Below are 21,286 nucleotides of genomic sequence, written 5' to 3'. Positions count from 1 at the left end.
ACCTGTAGAATACAATCCTTTTCAATGAACCCCACTCCTTAGTCACAAAAAAATGGCATGTAATTTTTAAATATTTGTTCCAGAAAGACACAGATTGGAAGAAAAGGACAAGGAAGGCTCACCAAGAAAAAATGTAAATGGGCACAAGGCCTAGCAAGATGATGATTGCTCCAGAACGACACATTTTCTAAGTTCATCCTTGTACAGTATAATTCAATTATCTACAGGTTTAGGTACCTACTCGTAATGATGCAAACACAACATTTAGCAATGAACAGGCAGTTTTGCTTTTCAGTCTTCATAAGACCCATTTACTACTAACTTACCTCACGAGCTCCCCACACGATATCATAAGGAACTCTCCCACGTTCAGTAATCTGTCAAGGGATTTATCACGTTATATCAGTGCACCCTAAACAAAGGGAGGAACTTACAAGCGAAAATCAACCTTATCTATTTAGTATAAAGTATCAAATACCTTATGGAAGCCGTAAGCGTATTTCAGGCGGTTTCAATAGAGGCATCAAAATGCATCTTTTATTAACTGTGCATGGAAACAAAAGGTACGGAAAACAGCTCGACCCAGTTTTTGAGCGATTAAAAGAGCTCTCATTTTTGGAGCTTATTTTTGTTTTCGTGATTGAAGTTTCGGCGTTTCCTTTATGAACATTAATCTACTTTCGAGATGACGCAGTTGGTTAAACTAAGATTCTTATGCTAAAGCGCAGTTGCCATTGATACGTATAATATAATACTATTTGCTTAGCACCTTTGCATACAAACTTCTATGCAGGAGGGGTCATTTTTCTCTGCAGCTGGCTGTATATTGTTTTATGATATTGCGCACGTACCTAGGGACTGCTGGAGAGATGAAGTGCGAACTCGGCACCGTCAAGTGGACAGAAAATGCTTTGGACAGAGAAGCATGGTAGTCCTTGGTGTCGGAGTCCAAGCTCCATTTCGGGTAGTCGCGCCACAGCAGAAGGGACCTGTCAGTAGGTAATCTAAGTACGTATTTGTCACGCCATGAACATTTGCCACTTTGATTTTCCTTTCCACGCACTTCGCACATGCCAATATCAATGAAAATCGCACTCACAGATCCTCAGTGTCGGTGTCCATCGATTTTCTTCCGTACCGTAAAACGGGGTGAGTAGGTTTCGCGGGGAGAGGTGGGTTATGAATGGGGAGAGAAGGTTTGAGAGGGGGGTGAGAAGGGATTTTAAGGCTACTGCTACAAAAATAATGTATTTCAATTTAAAATGGAGCTATAGTAATACGCATAATAACAAAAAATCGATCCAACAATCTTCCAAAATCACCTTTGTAAGAAAACCCCTCTCACCCCAAATACGAAGCACTACGGGGTGAGGTGGGTTTTCCTCTTTATCGTCAAAAATAAAATAAAAACTAAAATACAAACGTCCGGAACACTTATTATATACACTATTCAGTTTTCATATGTAAAAATAAAATGTTATCGAGGTTTGAATTTCAGTTTTGACCCTACTCACCCCATTTTACGGTACTGGAGTGTGACGCGTCGCGATGCGTACACGCACAACTCACAGTTCTAAAAGGACGTATGCCCCGATACCCAGGAACATTTATAAGACTTTTCATAAGAGTACGTAAGGAGTAAGATTTGTACGCCCATACCGCATAGTTTTAAAAGGACGTATGTGTAACAGACACAGGAACATTTATACGACGATTTTGGACACTGCGCTAGAGCAACATGGTTTCGAAGAACCATTATACTAGCTATAAATCGATTTCGATTGATGGGAAAAATGGGTTTAGTATTTTTTGTTGAGGTTTTAATTTCCATGTGTAATAAGTAGGTGACTGCCATGTGGCCATATTAAGAAATCGGTTTATAAAGGGTCATAAATTGCTTAGAATCATAATTGTTCCCACAATTTTCGTTTCTATTTCCGTTCTCTCTACAAAGACTTTATATGTTAGGTGAACTGAGTGGTTTGGTAATGCACAGATTTTATTCATTAAAAGTTCTCACTCTTGTGGACAATGGTTATTAACAGCTTGTGTGCAATTATGTAATAATTTAATCACACAATTTTATAGAAAAGGAGTGTCTATTTCATGCGGATAAATAAGAGTTCAATTAAGAAGAAGCGTTATAGCCCTTATCTTTAGGTATATCTCTACAAGAGAGACGCGAACCTAATAATGCTGCCGTGTGCTAGTGTCATAGACTAGGAATCCTCTAGATGGAGTTTAGAGCAATTATTTCATGAAACCGATGCTGCCAAAAATACTGGGGTGCGGGGGACGAGGTGAGCGAGTCCCGTGCCGTGATTGGTCCGTTCAAAGACACGGACGTCACACAAAGACACTTTGACTCGAAAATGGAGTAAAACTACCGTATATTTGTGGCAGAGGGGGTAGCGCTACTATGCTCAGTCTAGAGGATGTCTTGTCTGTGGCTAGTGTTAGGTACACATACCTATAATGTACTAGTTATTAGGTAGGTAGGTGGTATACCACGGTACTCATACTGGCTGGTAAAACCAAACTGGTAATCACGTGAAATGAACGGTGCGAGTCTTCCGTCAAACGCCTCCTGTCGGTTCGCTATTTATTTCCTGGGACTGGATACGCGACTAGAAACGACTAATACTGCCGGCAGATTAATGCTGATATTTCATCATAATTGTAAGATATATTGTATACCTACACTGATATGTTCGAGTTTAGAAGTTTTAGGTACCTACCTAAGCATTATGCTACATCCTTGACCTCTTTTCTATTTTCTACATAATTATGCATAGTATCTAGTAGGTACTATTGCTTATTCTGTGGTATCGTGTAAAAATGTTCTAAAGTGTATTCATCCTTATTACGTGTCTTATCATGTAAACAAACAAACGTCAAATCCATAGAAAATGTAGACATCGTAATGTCAAATGTTTTTGAGGTGATTAGTTCGTTACTGCGATTTTTTTTAAACTTATTAGAAATTATATTTTTCAGTGGTTCTTTGGTTGATTTCAATACTTTATACAACAACAATTGACGTGACGATTATTGAGTAATTCCAGAGAAAAGTGTGATAATGTCTTCGAGAAGTGCTTGTTTACATTAAATTAAAGATAAATACACTTAACTTCATTCATTCATGTATCGTCATTGTGTAAGTACTTTGATACATGTAATAATCAACATATTCAGTAATTTCCCTATAATAGATAAGCCGACAAATAGAACGAACGTCGTTTGTGCGCAAGCCCGCCGCTAAACGGATCAAGGGCTCGGCCTTCGGATGGAGGCAATTAGGGCTGCGAGAGCTTTTTACACGATGTATGTGGAATTGTGGATGTGTAGCCAGCTGTGACGTGGACATTTGCACTAAGGTTACATCAATCTCAATCAAACTACTGAAACTATCAAACTTTCCATGTACAACAAATAAATAGCGAACGTTTTTACGATAACAAAAGTACTAATTAACCCAAGTCTAAAACATTAATTCATTCTCTATAGATCGAACCAATAGATATAAGATAGATCTAGTGAGTTTTTTTTATTATTTAATATATGTATGTATGTATGTAAACACTTTATTGTACAGAGTTTAGAGTTGTTTAAAAATACACACAAAATATGTTGGTAACACTGTGGTCCATTTTGTTCAAGTACGAAATGGACAAAATAATCACAACGGCCACAATTTTTATTATTTTGTCTTGAATAAGAACAAAGAAAAAGAAATCCAATATATTAATTTAATAGTAATGTTTTATAGAATAATGAAATTTTAGGAAGTCAAATTGATCATTTTAAAAACTTCTTCATAATTCATATTGAAGTCAACAACTATAGACGAGAATTTCTTGAGATATAGGAATAACTAAGACTAACTTTATAGAATTGCCGCATTATAAAGTTGATTTGTGTAGATTAAAAGCACAGACGCACTATGGAAGATTTGTGATAATAAAGCCAAACGAGCTTTAGTTTCGGCGTACAAGTTTATTTAGGTCTCCTCATTAGTTAGGTCTCGTCCTTATCGGCGCTGATGTAATGAGGTGGCATGACTCCAATTAACTCAGAAACGATGTCGTCTAACTGTCGGGCCTTGTTGGGATTATGACGTCGTTAGCCCACTGTGCCTCTGAGGTATCATTCTAAGTAAACGTTGTCAGAGTGCAGGCGAACCAGTGCCCTTCGATTACGCATAGGTTGTTGCGGATCTCAAGGTCACGTAATACTGGCTTGCGAGAAAACTAGGCTAGTACATGTTCTTGCAAGCAATGCTTTGCAGAATCGCCGGGACCAAATCACAACCCGAGATTTTGTTAAAGTTTTGTAAATGATCAAATAATTCAAATATGTATATGTATGTATACTTTAGTAAGCTTATATGTACATAGATCTATTTTTTAAGATTCCGTAGCCAAATAGCAAAAAACGGAACCCTTATGGATTCGTCATGTCTGTCTGTCTGTCTGTCCGTCTGTCCGTCCGTATGTCACAGCCACTTTTTTCCGAAACTATAAGAACTATACTGTTGAAACTTGGTAAGTAGATGTATTCTATGAACCGCATTAAGATTTTCACACAAAAATAGAAAAAAAAACAATAAATTTTGGGGGTTCCCCATACTTAAAACTGAAACTCAAAAATTTTTTTTCATCAAACCCATACGTGTGGGTTATCTATGGATAGGTCTTCAAAAATGATATTGAGGTTTCTAATATCATTTTTTTCTAAACTGAATAGTTTGCGCGAGAGACACTTCCAAAGTGGTAAAATGTGTGTCCCCCCCCCTGTAACTTCTAAAATAAGAGAATGATAAAACTAAAAAAAATATGATGATGATGTACATTACCATGCAAACTTTCACCGAAAATTGGTTTGAACGAGATCTAGTAAGTAGTTTTTTTTAATACGTCATAAATCCCCTAAACACGGAACCCTTCATCGGCGAGTCCGACTCGCACTTGGCCGCTTTTTTTAAATTGATAACTACTGCCAGTAATAGATACCAATGCTGGTGTCTTGGCTTTCGCTACTGCTTCAAACATTCGATAGTTTAGCAGTAGCACGAACGAGCAATACTAATGAAAAAAGTAAATCATTTTTTAAATTGGGATTATTTTCAATATCAATTTAATTATCTGATTAATATTTTAAAATACATATTATAGGCTTCGAATATCTACTTAGTTTGAGCAAAGGAAGTAATTTATCGAATCACATTGATTGGTCCACACATGTGCATCGTAACACAGTTTATGAGCAAGACATTCTCAATCGCGAACAAGTAGTAATCGAGATCTCGGGAGAACCAGAGTAAAGAGGTACGCAGACCTTGAAACAAATGCATGCTATTTGCGATACGTTGCCGATTAGGTGGGTGCAAAAATTCAATGCATCGATGAAAACCCGTAATGTAATGGAAATTGCATGCGATTTTTGTAAGGTAAGTGGAGCCTTTTAAACGTGACTTCGAAATCGGTACCTATTAATTCTACGACCCTAAAAACGATCTCTTAAACTCGCTCAATATTATTTTCTCTCTCGTGCTTGAAAGTTGGAATAATAACTCAGTGCTAAAACTCGGACTTCCCGCAATCACTGTGTTTAAGATCGCTCGTAAAATCGACACGGTAGTTTAACGTTGATAAGTTCTCAAAAGGAAGGACAGGATTGTCTTGAAGTAACATGTTGTTGTTGGCTGTGTTCCACTTATATTATGTAATAGCTTCGTGCATGCTTCGTGCAGAAAATATAAGTTTTATTTTATTAGTAGAAGCTTCCACGCTAATTAAATTGTAAGATTTTTGATCATTTCCTTTATTTGTCTGTCCATCAGCGGGCTGTATTTCATAAACATTGGCAGACTGTTGCAATTTTTACACAATGTCTTTCTGTTGTTGCTATAAATAGTGTAAATATGGAGTAAATAGGTAGCAATTAGTAATCAACTGCTTAAGAAACGGATTATCGAGACAAGCCACTCTGGTTTAACGAGGCTTTTAGTTTAATAAAAAAATAAAATCAAGCTCAATGTGACGAAGACCGCCTCTCAGGTATGTAAGATCGTCTACCAGCTCTCTCGTCGCTTTTAACTCTTTGCGCGCTTTACACACTTCATTTATAGAAAGTCGGTAGAGAAGGAGCGAAACTCTTCCTTTCTATGTCTGAGCAAAGTACGTAGGTAATATACCAATTTTTTCTGATAAATTTTCAAATTTTCCTCCTAAACTTAATCTATTGGCGTAGCAGCAGATGCACACAACTGAATCAGCCACCTTATACCTCATACGTCGGCAAAGCGGAAGCAATTTATGGCCACCCACTTATGATTCCCGCAGCGTCGCCTGCATCGCCCCAAATGGTTCCAACATCGACTCGGAATACAAAGTTTTAAGAAATAAAACAACACACGGCAAGAGATATTAACTTTTAGATAAATTGCGTTAGGTTTAAACAGATTTATTAATGTATTGACTTCAGCCATAGGTCAATCTCTTATTGCTATATGTAGGTACTTATAAATAAATAAAAAATACAATACTCCAACTCCAATAACGGCGTTACCATTTACGTAAAGGAAATAAATTTTATGTACAGTCGCCAATTTGCCATCAGATATATTGGAGCAGCCGAGGTGCTTAAAAATATCTGAACACACACTCTAGGCGTGATCAGCAGTGATCGGAATTGGTAGTGCCATTTCACGGGACTTTGGTGCGTAAGCTTAGTATGGATATACCTTTTCACCCCGGGTTTTCATATTACCTACTTCAATAGGGATGATGACACATCTTGAATTTTATAAAAAAATCTAGTAAAATAGATAGCAAATGAGCAATTTAAAATAATAATGTGGATATTAAAATAAAATACGGAAATGTTCCAAAAATACAGGATCTGAAAGTTTCGAAATTTAAGTTTTTTTTAACTACCAAAAACGATAAAAGTAAGGGTACCAGTCGATTCCTTACATTTTATCCAAAAAATATTGTATAGTAACTATATACATATAAACGCAATATTTCACTGACAAAAACGCAATTTTCTTGTTTTGCCCATACTTCAAGATGGGATCTCAATGACCTTGACGTCACGTTCACTTATCCTTTTGTGAGGGGCGTTTCGCGAGTGAAGTGCGACTGTCGGACTTTGACTATAATTTCTGACTTTTGTGTTGCTTTAATGCAATGGGTCCCATATAGACATTTGATCCTAAAAACAAATCCGATCGATTGATACCATAAATGAAAATTAGTCATGTAGCCTATTAAAGACATGCCAAGAAATATTTTCGTGAAAAAATAAGAGTCTTGGAATCCCGAGTCTTATCCATGTTAAGTACAATGTTTGAGGTCATTCACCCCAAATGGCACTACCTATTCCGATCATTGGTGATCAGATATTTGTCAGCACCTTGGCCAATATATTTGACGACAACTCTACACAAGCTGATATATAATAAGTATAAATGGGATAAATAATAAGTATTGTTGGTTGATTTATTAGGAGACATGTGATTATACTTCGTGACATTATTTACTTTACTTTAATTATTATTAATTAAATCATTGTTTAATTATATCTTAACTGTTATTATTTTATTTTTATGACATGTTTCCCTTAAATCAATTAATTATATTTTAGTAGGTAATATCTTAACCTGTCGAATCCCACGATATGACGTCACCATAAGCGTTCTGGCTCATATATGAGCCGTGGGAGCTGACAGATTGTAATCTATTCTGTATTTTTAATTTTTAATTTTAGTTGTAATTTTAATTTTTATGTTTCACAGCCTTTTGAGCCATGTTGCTTGACTAATAAAATATATTATTATTATTATTATATATGTACATACTCGTATATATATGTACATAGTTCGATTTTTTTAAGATGTCCGAATGTTACTTAAGCATGAATGTTCATAATATTATTAACATGAATGTGTGTGGTTTGTAATGTAAGTAACATTTAACGCTATTTTGTTTGTTTTTGTTACCTTTTTTTTTAATGCCCGCATCTGTTTCTGTTTGGACTGATGGTTGGCTGGCAGAGAATGTCATTAGGCCTTAAGTCCGTAATTTGTACTTTATTTTAAATATTGTACAAATCAATAAGGTTCAGATAAATAAATAGACAACTAAAAAATCTATTGCCTAGATAGATGGTGTACCTAGTAGTAACAGAAATTGAACCAATATCGCAGTTTTTATTAAATAATTTACCTTTGTCTTAGACTTAAATAATTATGTTTTATCTGAGGCCATTAAAGCTGTTAAAAGGATGACATATTTATTTTTATTTCTATAAGACATTTCATTTCATTTATTTTATGCATACATTAATAATTATCTATAATGTATCGAATACCTTTGAACTGTAATAATCTAATACCTTTGAACGAGCAATTCTTGTATATTTATTTATTTATATGTATATATATTTCGAGGATCTCGGGAACGGCTCTAACGATTTCGATGAAATTTGCTATATGGCGATTTTCGGGCGCGAAAAATCGATCTAGCTAGGTTTTATATCTGGAAAAACGCGCATTTTTGAGTTTTTATAATTAGGTATGTTTTCCGAGCAAAGCTCGGTCTCCCAGATATTATATACTTTTAAACGAGCAATTGTTGCATATTTATTTATTTATATATATATATATTTCGGGGATCTCGGAAACGGCTCTAACGATTTCGATGAAATTTGGTATATGGGGGTTTTAGGGGGCGAAAAATCGATCTAGTTAGATGTTATCTCTGGGAAAACGCTAATTTTTGAGATGTGATATGTTTTCCGAGCAAAGCTCGGTCACCCAGATATTTTTAATAATATATGGTACCTACTGCTGTTACTGCTCACAGTAATGAAATTAAATACCTAAATATTATGTAACAAAACATTAAAGTACCGGATATCTAACAAACATTTTACTTCTTTTGAACCTGAGTAGATAAAATAATTCATAAATTTATGTAAGTATTTAAGTGCCATGCTGCCCATGCTTAATTGTTATTGCTTCTATTAATTTGGTACTTACCGGACAATACATGTTCATGAAAACCGTAAATTACCCTTGGTAATTAGATAAAGTAGCGTAAAGCTTCGTGGCATTGAACGTGTTATTAGTACGTAAGCGCTGTATATAAACACAAAGTTTGTAATGTATACGTAGTTAAAGTTAAGCATACATTTACACAAGCTGCCATGGTTTGATTTCAGCGCTATCTAACGGCGTATGGTAGTATTACGACGCGAGTTCAACAGCGCAATTATAATACGGTGCCAGTAACTTGTTAAAATACATCATTTTACAAAACAGTGACTGAAAACTTCAATCTTATTTGTAATATAATTTGGTTTATAAGCACTTAATTAAAGTTAGTTGTGTTGTTGAAGATATTTTATAAATTGAACTCTACGTATTGTAAGGTCATTGACAATTTTGTTCAGAGTGGTGCCGCTAGATGCTCCACTGTGCGTTCGTGAAGTGAGATTCAATATGGCGGCGCCATTCGAGTCTGGCACAGGGCGGGGAGAACAGTCGCCGAATCGACACTACAATACTTACGCGTATTTTCGATGAAAGCGACGTCTTCTTGACTCGACGCGGGTGATATTGCGAAATAATCTAGTGTTTCTGTGTTCATTTATGCGGTTTGTGTTATTATTTGTGCTTAATGGTGTATTTGTGGTGAAAAACGTGAAAGGACTTTAGGGTAACAATGTCTAGCAGTTGACATGTTTATCTGTGCCGTCCGTGTGTGAAGATTTTCCCTTCGCGTGAGGAGGGACTTCGCGGTAGTGTGCGTGATTTCGGTGTGTGTGTGTGCAGCGGCAGTGGAGTTGCAAGGATCCAATGATGGATTTCATTTTCATGGATGTATAGGTAAAAATTGCACGTTAATTATGTCTGTGTTTGTATATATATGTCACGGCCCACAGTTGGTTACGAGCATTCGGCTACTCGTTTTAGGCCGTGATATGAGACGCTTTGTGTTAAACTGGCCTCTTTGTATATCGTAGCGCATGTATTTTAGTGCAAGGATATAGGTATCCTTTAATCAATATGGTTTATGTTTTTCTTTAAGCAAACGGATCACGTGTGCGTTTTAAGTTGTGTTTCCTTATTAAGTGTAGTGATTGATGCTGATTAGGCCTTGAAATTATTTTATCACTCGTCGAGTTTTTTTTTATTAATCTTTTGTGTGCGACCACGTTGTTTTATTTTATTTCAAAGATTATCGACATAAAATCAGCAATGTTAACAGTAACAGTAACAATTAGTCTAATAAGAATGGTAGTAGTAAATGGTTAGCGCTTATTTTTATTTTCACATGGCGTAATTTAATAAATTAATTTCTACAATAACACTGCCATGCCGAGCTTTAATGATTAAAGTCATTCACACGCACGCACAAAGTCTTTCTTGTACCATTGAAACTTAATTCATTACATTCATGCGGAGCGGTGCGAGAATATGGTTCCCCTCGCTCCCAGTTTGCTGGTTATCAGCTTACAAAATGTTTGAAGCCGTCCCATTCGAACGTCCCACTAATCTGTATATTTGCGTCCCTTTCTGCCTCGTATTGCGCGTTTTTCTTCTTTTGCCGCGTCATATGCTCGATGTTGAGGCATGAGCATAGATCGCAATGTTCAGTCGAGGTTGCTTGTTGTTTAAATTGCCGCGCGTTCAGGTTCTGCCGCTTTAGCCCTAATTGATCGAAGGTCCTTTGTCTAAGAGGTGGGATACATGGTAATAAGAGGGCATATTGGGGTAACTGCGCATCTTTCGGCGCAGTCAGTCGGCGGGCCCGCCCGCGACGCACGTGGCGACCCATCTTCTTTACTCCCACCAATTTCCCGCGAACCCTGTGTTTAACTTTGATTGAATGTGACTTGATTAATGGACACCCTGGAAATTTAATAATTATAGTAAGTTGCGCTTAGCGATCGTGTTCCGTTTTGACTGTATCACGGCATTGTGATTGGGTTAATTGAGTAACCCGGAGATAATTAGGATAGAGTAAACTGTCGTGTCGGCGACAATTACTTAAGGTAAATTATTATGGTATGCTTCTGTAAAGTTATCTTACCTATTATTTACGCTGCTAATTGTAGTTAATTTTTGCCTACAGAAATAAATATCGGGTAAACTAATACTTGACTTAAAAAGTATTAAAAATCCTTTTAGTTTGTGCTGCAAAACATTAAATATCTTATTAATTAAATAACTTATTCAGGTAAGTAATATATCAGTAAATAGAAAGTCCATGCATAGTTATTTCTTTATTTACCTGTCCATAGAACCGTTTTTTATGTTATAAATTACTTGACAAGAAAAATCATAACAAAATAATTTTGTCCGCATATACTAACGACTGAAACCCCTGTGCAAAACTGCGAATGCCCCCTATAAGTACAATGTTATTGTAGCTTCTAAACTTCATTATGCAAATGACGACTATAACGAGGTACATGAATAATTTTACCCGATTATATTTCAGGCAGGACACAGTATTCGTTGATAGGCAAAGACGAGCGATTAAACTTTTGTAAGAGCGGCGGGGTTTTACGAGCGGCGGAATTGGGTCAAATCCACGTTCTAATACATATTCCGGCGGATTTATATTCATGAACTCGTTTTAGGTATAAAATTGGAGTTAAATAAAAATTAGGATGAAAACTATGCTATTTTTATGATTGTACGATTTAGATTTCTGTAGTTTCAAACAGGGATGTTGCGGATGCATATTTTTTGACATCCGCGGACGCGGATTCGGATATTTTAAGGCTCACATCCGCGGATGCGGATGTCAAGATTAGGTACTTAGAAAACGTCAAATATTACATTTGTAGTATTTTTTTGGTAAAAAAAAACGAATCGTTTAGTATTTGAGCAAGGATATAGGTGCGTTATATTTAATAAACAGTGACTTGGCCGACTTTTCTGGATCTAGACGATTTCGTTATAGGTATTAATGACAAAATTACCTAGCACTTACGCCGCCGCTAAGACGTTCCTGTCTGTACCCACTTGTTCGACATCCGCATCCGCATAAGCTCCGCATCTTTTTATGCGGATGCGGATGCAGATGCGGATGTTGAAAATAATGCGGAAGTTCCGCGGTTGCGGATGCGGATGCGGATGTTCGCAACATCCCTGGTTTCAAACAAGGTCATTGTGAACCTTGGTAGAACGCGAAGAGACGTAGCGGGTAAAATGTTAGGATGTTATTATTATTATCGAAATTTTGTTATTGTAAAACATAACCATATAGATCTAAATCTAATACTAATGTAGTTTACATTAGTATTACTTACTCTTAAATAATTGTTTTTTTTTATTTATCTAAAACATTATTTTTGTACAAATGGGACAACCTCAGAAAATTCTCTGACTAAACGAGAACATACCTATATGCATTCGGAATCGGAACTCGTATACATATCGGTGACAAATCCTTCGTGAAGCTTTTATTTAAGCTTACAACGAGTGTCGGTGTACCCGCGATGTGTATCTATTTTTATTTGAAAAGTCCTGCCAGTGAAATGAATTTCCCATGAAAATAGTCCGTGCATTTACAAAGAGAATTGTTTGCGGGTGTGACTAGCTTTGAGACAAAGTGGCTCGTGTGTGTTATCCGATACTCTGAAATCCGAATTTACCTCGTATCACTGTTGAAAATTCGACATATATTTTACTAAAGGTAATCGGGCGTTTTCTAAAATAAATATTGAAAACCCGATTCTCCCAGATCCTGGTGTTTTTGGGTCCTTTCAACTCAGAATCACTAGCATATTCAATCCTGATGATAAAAAAAATTGTCCCAAAATTTTGTATGAAAATTGTACATTCCACTACGTCACGTTACATACAAGTGAAAATTTTTCTCATACTAAAAACGTGACGTAATGGAATGGACATTTTGGGACATCTTTTTTTAATGGTAGGATGGAGAGTGCTGTCGATTCTGAGTAGAATGAGCCCAAGAATGTCCAGATTTGAAAGAATCGGGTTTTCGATATTTATTTTAGAAAAAGCCCAATCACGGTTCATATCCAGGTCTATAGAAATATTTTACTATTTTAAAGTAAGGATTTTAAACGTTTTTAGATGACCGAATGTAGCGTCATCCGTTTGCAATTTTTTCGAGACCGATTTTATCTGCTCTATAGAGTACACCCGAGGTTTGTACTCAGTACTAAATTTTTTTAGATGACATTTAATTTAGTGGCGTTAATACCGCTGCTGTACTACTTATTTGAATTCTGCAATGTAATTAAATAATACGATATTTTTATAACGACTGCGTACAAAGCTCAAGAAAACACTGTAACACTTTACAAATTTACATTATAAAGTAATATTCTAGAAAATAGAATAGAAATAGAAAAACTTTATTTGGTGTAAAACATAAAACTTAACCTATAATACATCTTATTCTAATATATTTTATCACCAAAATGGATGCCACTCAGCATATGCCGATGTCTAAGATAGCCATGGCGCTGGTTTTCAGGGCAACCAGGGAAAACACAATGAAAATAAACAAAACCAAACTAACATGTGGGAGAAAGTGAGTTTAAACTATGAATAGACAAAAAGACAGTAGGTACATAATATATCTAGAGTATCTTATTTAATTAAACAAGTTACCGGCAAAGCATCTTGTGCAGGGATTGCCGTATCAAAGCATTTTACTCCGCCCACTTCACGTCTGCAGATCAAAAGCAAAGGTGTCGCGAGTTTCAGGCCCCCGTAGACAACATGCCAATCGCTGACGCTACTGTCACTGTCACACTAATATGGAAGAGTGATAGAGACAGCGATTCGATGGCGATATGAACCCCTCAACGACGGTATCCGTCGGCAACGACGGGATCGGTATTCGTGGCGGTATCGACGAAATCGCCACCGTTCGGTGATATGCTCCACTTCAAATTCCTTTCCTACTTATAGGCCAATTCGGACGTATACTGACATCAAAATGGTATGTCTCGTGTGTCTCGCCCGCGCTTGTCTATTGTATATATAATATATTGGTATATTTACAGACAAGTGCGAGCGAAATGTAAGATAACTAAATAACATGATTCAAATATTTTGATGTTAGTGTACGTTCAAATTGGCCTAAATATTAGATTGAACTATCGTTGAACATGGCGCATAGGTTTGATTATTGCAGTAGCTATAGATTAACTTTGTTAAAGAAAGCGCAGTCATATGTAGTGTAGGTACCCATAAAGAATATAGTATTAGATTAGAGTAGGTATATTTACAAGTCATTCTCCTAACTTCCTCCTTTTACTCCCTTAGGGGAAGATGTTTAGGATAAAAACTAAAAGTAGCCTAGGTTGTCAATTAGTTTAAGTCGCGCTTAAATTAACTCCGTCAGTCAAAATATCTAAATTAGGTGTTTAAGTCATAGTAGTACAGAATATAATAACTTCAATTCCAAGCGTACGAACGAATTAATCATTTCCAACAGTTATTTAACAAGAAATATCCACATATGATCGTTTTTCTGTATTTACGAGGGTGAATTATGACTTTATAAACCAATTATATTCCTCCACACGATAAATGACACCCTCGACGAGTTATTAACCGCCTCACATAATTTGCTTTGCCCGCAAATGGCATGTCAATATCATTTGTTCAGCGATATTGTTATAAGCATATGATATTTTAATATACATCCCCCTTAATTCATGCTTCTATAAACTAAAATTGCCATTTGCCTATCTAACAAATACATTAGGTATGTCAGAGTGGTAACCGAAATAAATAGAGACGATGTATATTCCGATTTTAATTCAAATATGTACCTCTACCTCTATCTATGGCAGGTGGGCGTTTTTTTTTGTTGTCCCCTACACTTTTTTTTTTCAAATTTGGGATTTTTTCTGTTATTTCTACTCAGAATCATGAGCTCTGTCTATCCTAATAGGAGAAAAAAAGTGTCCCAAAATTTCCATACATTTTTCGATCTTTCCATTCCGCGACCGCCATATATAATACAAAGTCTATGAAAAATGGTGACGTAATGAAAATAAAAACCTTAGGACACTTTTTTTCTCCTATTAGGATAGAAAAAGCTCGTGATTCTGAGTAGAAATAACATAAAAAATACCAAATTTGAAAAAAAAAGTGTAGGGGACAACAAAAAAAAACGCCCGGTTATTAAAATTAATACGACGGCCGATCTGGGTGGTAATAATTGTGGTAATAATAATAAGGGATCTTTCATTATTTTTTGAGATAGTGTAATATCGTTATTAAGTTAAGTCGTTATGTCAGCGCTTAATCAATGTCCATGATGATCGTTTCTTAAGACAATTTTGTATTATTTAGGTATGTAGTTCACTAAAAAGGCACTGGATAACAAATCGGTTCAAAGAGTTAGTCAAAAAAGTTCGGAAAACGGGCGGGGAAATTATGAAAGTTAACGATTTGGGTATATTCTACTATTAGTACTTAACGGCTTTCACCGTATAGGTTTTAAGAAATATGTACATATGTCTAATTTATTTTCTGATGTCCACAAGAAAGTCGCAAAACCTTAACTCACACTAAACTTACTAATAAAGTTTTTGACCCAGTTAAAAGTATCGCGTGGTAAAATAACCACGTAGAGTTGTAGAGAATGTTACTCGCCGTATGCCAGATATTATAAAAATATTTTAGAAAGTATTAACACACCCATAAAATAACATATCAATAACTGACCGGTACAGTTTAAGTACTTAATAAACAAACGCAGCCTCAGAAATATTATCTTGAATAGGTATCGGCTAGCCTCTCGACAGCGCCTGTTACCCGACACCCGTAAGTGTAAGTGTAAGGCCTGAGTGGACGCTCGAGTTGGGCGTGCAGCGGGGCGAGGCGTGCGGCGTGCATGTTAAACGAATGCAAGCGTATAGGAGCGGCCTTAGTGCACGCTGCTCAAATTACTTGTGAGCCCGACGCCACGCTGCACGCCCCGCCGAACGCTCCGCTTCGAGCGTCCACTCAGGCCTTACACTAAGCCCGCTGTTGATTGCGTTGCGTGCTTCACAACCTGCCTCATAATAATCGATTTAGAACCCGATGGTATTAACAGATTACGCTTATCAGTGAACGGGATGACTGGAGCTTTGCCACGCTCTCTTTGAAACTATTTAGAGATTGAGTAGCGGAACATAATAGTTATTGATCACGTTTCCTTATCTTATAAACTTCCGCACCCGCAGTCATTTCGGAAATTAATAGGTTTTCTTTCTCTTCAGACATATATTTTGTAAATAGAACAGTCAGTTCTCAGGCGTTTAACGGTTTAATTATTTTTATGCTTTTTTTATAGAATTAAAGGTTTTAACTTTTTTTAAATCCTGAAATATCAAATCATAAAATCTAAGTTAATGTTGTTACCAACAATCGTGCTAACGAGCGATTATTAAAAATGTTCAAGTCTATAAGTAAAGTATTGCGGTGGCAGTTTTCTTGTCTTAACGTTTTAAATGTTTTAATGCTATACCCATTGCAAAGTGCATGAAAAACGCGAGCTTAACGTATACATTTGACAGCGCTCGGCAGAACAAGGCCGAACGGTAAAGTCGGTAAAGCAGATTTAGCGAACGAAAGTCTAATGACAAAAGTAAACCGACACATGACGTCGCACGCTATTGTTTACGTTCACTATGCGGGATCATAACAATTACATGCCTGTTTCATTAATTCGTCACCGAGCTCAATATGCGTGAATCGGCCTCGTAAATTGTTTGCACAAAATTGGCTTCGGAAACAGTCAAGCTATAAGGGCGTTAATATCCGAAAATGAAACCTGTGGGGAACAAATAGTATCGATAAAATAACGTTGTAAATATTCATATTAAATTTGACATTGATTTGTGGTAGGTATATGTATGAAAATTTACTTAACAAAGGGCGGAGTAGTGTAGGTACGTATAGACGTACATACTTGTAATTTGTAGTGTAGTGAAATATATGATTATGCCTCTTATCAACGTTATTTCTGTTTCAGTTTATATAGGCAGCAATTAGTCTTCTTTGACTTCATATAAAACGACTTCGTGATCTGTTAAAATATTAAGAAATATCTACGTGCACGAAATGCACATATATTTCAGACTTTGAAATAAGTAGCTTTTTAAATCTTAAGAGCGTGTATAAAACTTCGTGTTCACGTAAAGGCTTTGCGAAAATTCATTACTTAAATACAAATTGAGATATGAATGTCTTTTAACTTAATTAGCAATGAGGAAGCAGCTTAAAACATTACTTAAAGCTAAGATTATTATTATTACATAAAATCGAGACGGGTTTCTGAAAAAAAAACCGGCTAAGTGCGAGTCGGACTCGCGCACGGAGGGTTCCGCACCATCAACAAAAAATAGAGCAAAACAAGGAAAAAAACGGTCACCCATCCAAGTACTGACCCCGCCCGACGTTGCTTAACTTCGGTCAAAAATCACGTTTGTTGTATGGGAGCCCCACTTAAATCTTTATTTTATTCTGTTTTTAGTATTTGTTGTTATAGCGGCAACAGAAATACATCAACTGTGAAAATTTCAACTGTCTAGCTATCACGGTTCGTGAGATACAGCCTGGTGACAGACGGACGGACGGACGGACGGACGGACGGACAGCGGAGTCTTAGTAATAGGGTCCCGTTTTTACCCTTTGGGTACGGAACCCTAAAAAAGTAAATTCTTTAAGGTAATTCTTTTTTTCTTTTATTCTTTTTTAGTAAGTGAAGCTAGACTTCTAACGTAACAATTGGAATCAGTGGATAGAAAGCAATTATCATGTGTTATATTTAGTTCTTGTTGTGGTACCAATGTACCTTATAGTTTTTAGTTAAATGGGGTAACTTATACAGTATACAATACAAATATTGGCAAGTGAAGCGCCTGATTTCCTCCTCATTTTTCCATAAAACTTCTTAGAACAATAGACTAACAACAACGCAGTGACAAAGAAAAGCTAAATGAGCTTGAAACCGGAAATTCTGACCGGCGGTTTGCCGCCGACACTAAACAGAACCAACGTTTGCAATGCAAGAAGAAATGCGGGCCCAAGTTTGCCGGTTCACCGGTCACCTGCCGCATTGCAGTGATCTTAAGTGTTTGGCATTTTGATTGATTGGCTATAGAATTCCCTTGATATTAGATTGGCATATTGGCCATGTGTAGATCGCGTTTTTAAACTGCATCGCGGGCAAGTATTGAGAAAAGAGTAAGAAGCGAAGCTCCTTAAAAAAAAAGCATACGTGATACTGAGGCTGAATCTAATTTAACAATTGGTAAGATAAACGTACCTACTGGTGCTCGACGCAGTACATGTCATCTTGAAACTTAAGTCATTGTCAATAGAGGTGACAGCAGAGTGTCATCTATTGGGCATTAGAATGTCGAGCACTAGTACGTTTACCTTAATGGTTTTGATACGAGCTTGACGATCTTCTTGATTGGTGCAAATCTCACGTACGAGTTTCATTGAATTTTGTGTGCACCAATCAGCGTGAGCGTCGTAATAAAGGTCGTATCAAAACAAGATCAAAACCGTAACAAAAATTTAAATCAAAATTGTACTTGTTGGTAGGTGAGCTGTTCTATGTAGATTATTTTACGCTAGCGTTCTGTCTTTACATCTGCGTCATAATTCGTTCTTCTCTCTCATGTCACTCACGAGTAATGCCTTACAAAAAATCACTCGTGTGTCTTATGAGCCTTCGATTATTCTCCAACTTCCAAAATAGCCGTGTATTATATGTCGATGCTAGATACAAAAAGTCGAAATGTTGGTGTTTACGTGACGAGACACGAACACACAACCAAAGATCACAAACTGTTAGAGATATATAAGGAACACGGGCACAGGGAAGCAGGCGAAGGACTAGCCGAGATCACGGTAAAAGAATAACGCGAAGTTATGATATCAGTCTGTATTAATACACCAAATTAACACAGCACTATATCTAGTTTTATATCATTAGAAACATTGAGATAAAATAAAGATTTGTATAAGTTGTAAAAGTAAAATAATTAAAATAAATGGGACGACACAATCTTACGGCTGCATGAGCTGAGGGCAGCGAGAAAGAGAAAGATCACAGATACAAAATATTTGACACCTAATGTACGGCATAGACTACACAGACAATTTCCAACACGCCTCCTTATGCTGTACATTGGATAATCTTACAACATGATAGAATATTTAACAAGTATACTGAACAACATGAAATAGAAACTAACTAATACGGTGACTCTAAAACATAACAAGTAGCAACGGCTATGGATGCAAGTTTTCAGTTATGCATTTTAGTTTCAGACCTTTTACAAATTTTAAGTGCTTTTGCACACACACTGGTTTTGTAAGCACATCGGCTATCATTTCATCAGTACACAAGTATTTAACACTAATATTGCCTTCATGTATTAAATCTTTAACAAAATGGTACCGCAAGTCTATATGTTTAGTTTTTCTATGGGAATACTCCTTGACTAACAACAATTTCTGCGCACTTTGATTGTCGTTGAATACATTGACATTAAATTGTTTATCAATAATTTCCGACAAGAAATTCTTGATAAAACATATGTCCTTGCAAACATCAGAAATACAAAGAAACTCACTTTCTGTACTAGAAAGAGCGACACATCGCTGTTTTCTGGCTTCCCAGTTGATGACACAGTTACCAAGTTTAACTACAAATCCAGTATAAGACTTGCGGTCAGTTATGTCATTAGCCCAATCAGCGTCTGCAAAAGCGTTTATTTCAAAGTTCTTATCTTTTTCGAAATAAAGGCCATAATTGATAGTACCGGCTAAGTACCTTAATACCCGCTTTGCAATCCGCCAATGGCTTTCATCAAAACATGTACTAAATTGACTTAATTGGCTACACGCGTATGAAATGTCTGGGCGAGTACAGACGGACAAAAACATAAGCGAGCCTAATAGTTGCCTATACTGATAAACATTGTCATCTAAATGTTTGTTGGACTTTTCTAATTTATAATTTACAGGTAATGGAGTTGACACTGGTTTACACTCAGACATGTTGTAGCGCTCAAGCAGCCTCTTAATATAATCATGCTGATCTAGAACAGTTACATTATTGTACTTAGTAACATTCATGCCTAAACAATTTTTTAAAGTACCAAGATGGCGTATTTCAAAGTGCTGTTTTAGCAATGATGTAACTGTTTCGATACAATTATTGTGAAAAACATAAAAATCATCTACAAATAAGGCTATAATTATGTACTCAGTCTTATTTTTCTTAACATACACGCATGGCTCGCATTTGCTTTGCATGAATCCGTTTTTAGCAAGCAATGTGTGTATTTTAATGTTCCACATCCGGCTAGCTTGTTTCAAGCCATATATACATTTTTTAAGCAAACATACTTTATTATTAGATTGGAAACCAGTTGGCTGCTCCATGTAGATTTTTTCAGCTAAATCACCATTTAGAAAAGCTGTGGTGACGTCAATATGGTCCATACACAGATCCAACTGATTTGCAATTGCAAATAAAATTCTTAGTGTTGAATGCCTAACCACAGGCGAATAAGTATCAGAGTAATCTATTCCTTCTTTTTGACTATACCCACATGCAACAAGTCTTGCTTTATACCTATTTAAATTACCTGTGGAGTCGTATTTTTTCTTAAAAACCCATTTGTTTTTCACAACGTTAACATTCTTTGGACGGTCTACCAACTCCCACACATCATTTTTGACCATCGAGCCCAACTCAACCTCCATGGCACCATACCACTCGTCTTTTTCATCTGAATTCATGGCGTCGCGGAAAGTAAGTGGCTCTTGCGATGAACTTGCTGTAGCCATCAGAGAATCAATATGGAAATCATTATACCTTTCAGGAAATATACCTCGAGTACTCCGCACTGGGCGAGAGTTGGTCGGAACAGCAGACTCTTCTGCTACCGCCAACATCGGCTCGTAATCTGAAGATGCAGAGGGTTGCAGTGGTGAGGTGACGGGGCTAGACAGCACCACAGCCTCGCCGCTATCCTCAGTGGCGTCTTCAGTTGTGCGATACAGCTCAGACAGAGGTGATTGCACTGGTGTGCTTGCCGCCTCCTCTGAAACAGTTACAGAGTCCTGATTAGGTGAATTATAATTTACATGATTATCATGGCTGTTTGGAGGGTTAAGATTATTATCACAATCATTATTACCTATACTAATATCACAGTTATTGTTTAAAATATTATTGCAGCAAGTATTATTCCCTCTATT

At 36.5% G+C, this 21,286-nt stretch overlaps 1 protein-coding gene across 1 annotated transcript in view; it reads left to right on the top strand.

Moving 5' to 3' along the window:
- The first annotated feature begins 9,593 nt into the window (after positions 1-9,593).
- LOC134653715 (uncharacterized) overlaps positions 9,594-21,286 on the top strand; it is a 313,013-nt gene continuing 301,320 nt past the window's right edge. The window contains exon 1 of the mRNA XM_063509108.1: positions 9,594-9,895. The gene's annotated coding sequence lies outside the window, so the exon portion shown is untranslated. The remainder of the gene's footprint in view (positions 9,896-21,286) is intronic.

Source organism: Cydia amplana, chromosome 13 (genome assembly GCF_948474715.1).
Source record: "Cydia amplana chromosome 13, ilCydAmpl1.1, whole genome shotgun sequence".
NCBI lineage: Eukaryota > Metazoa > Arthropoda > Insecta > Lepidoptera > Tortricidae > Cydia > Cydia amplana.
The sequence above is the reverse complement of the archived record's forward strand: the minus strand, read 5'-3'. Positions and strand labels throughout refer to the sequence as shown.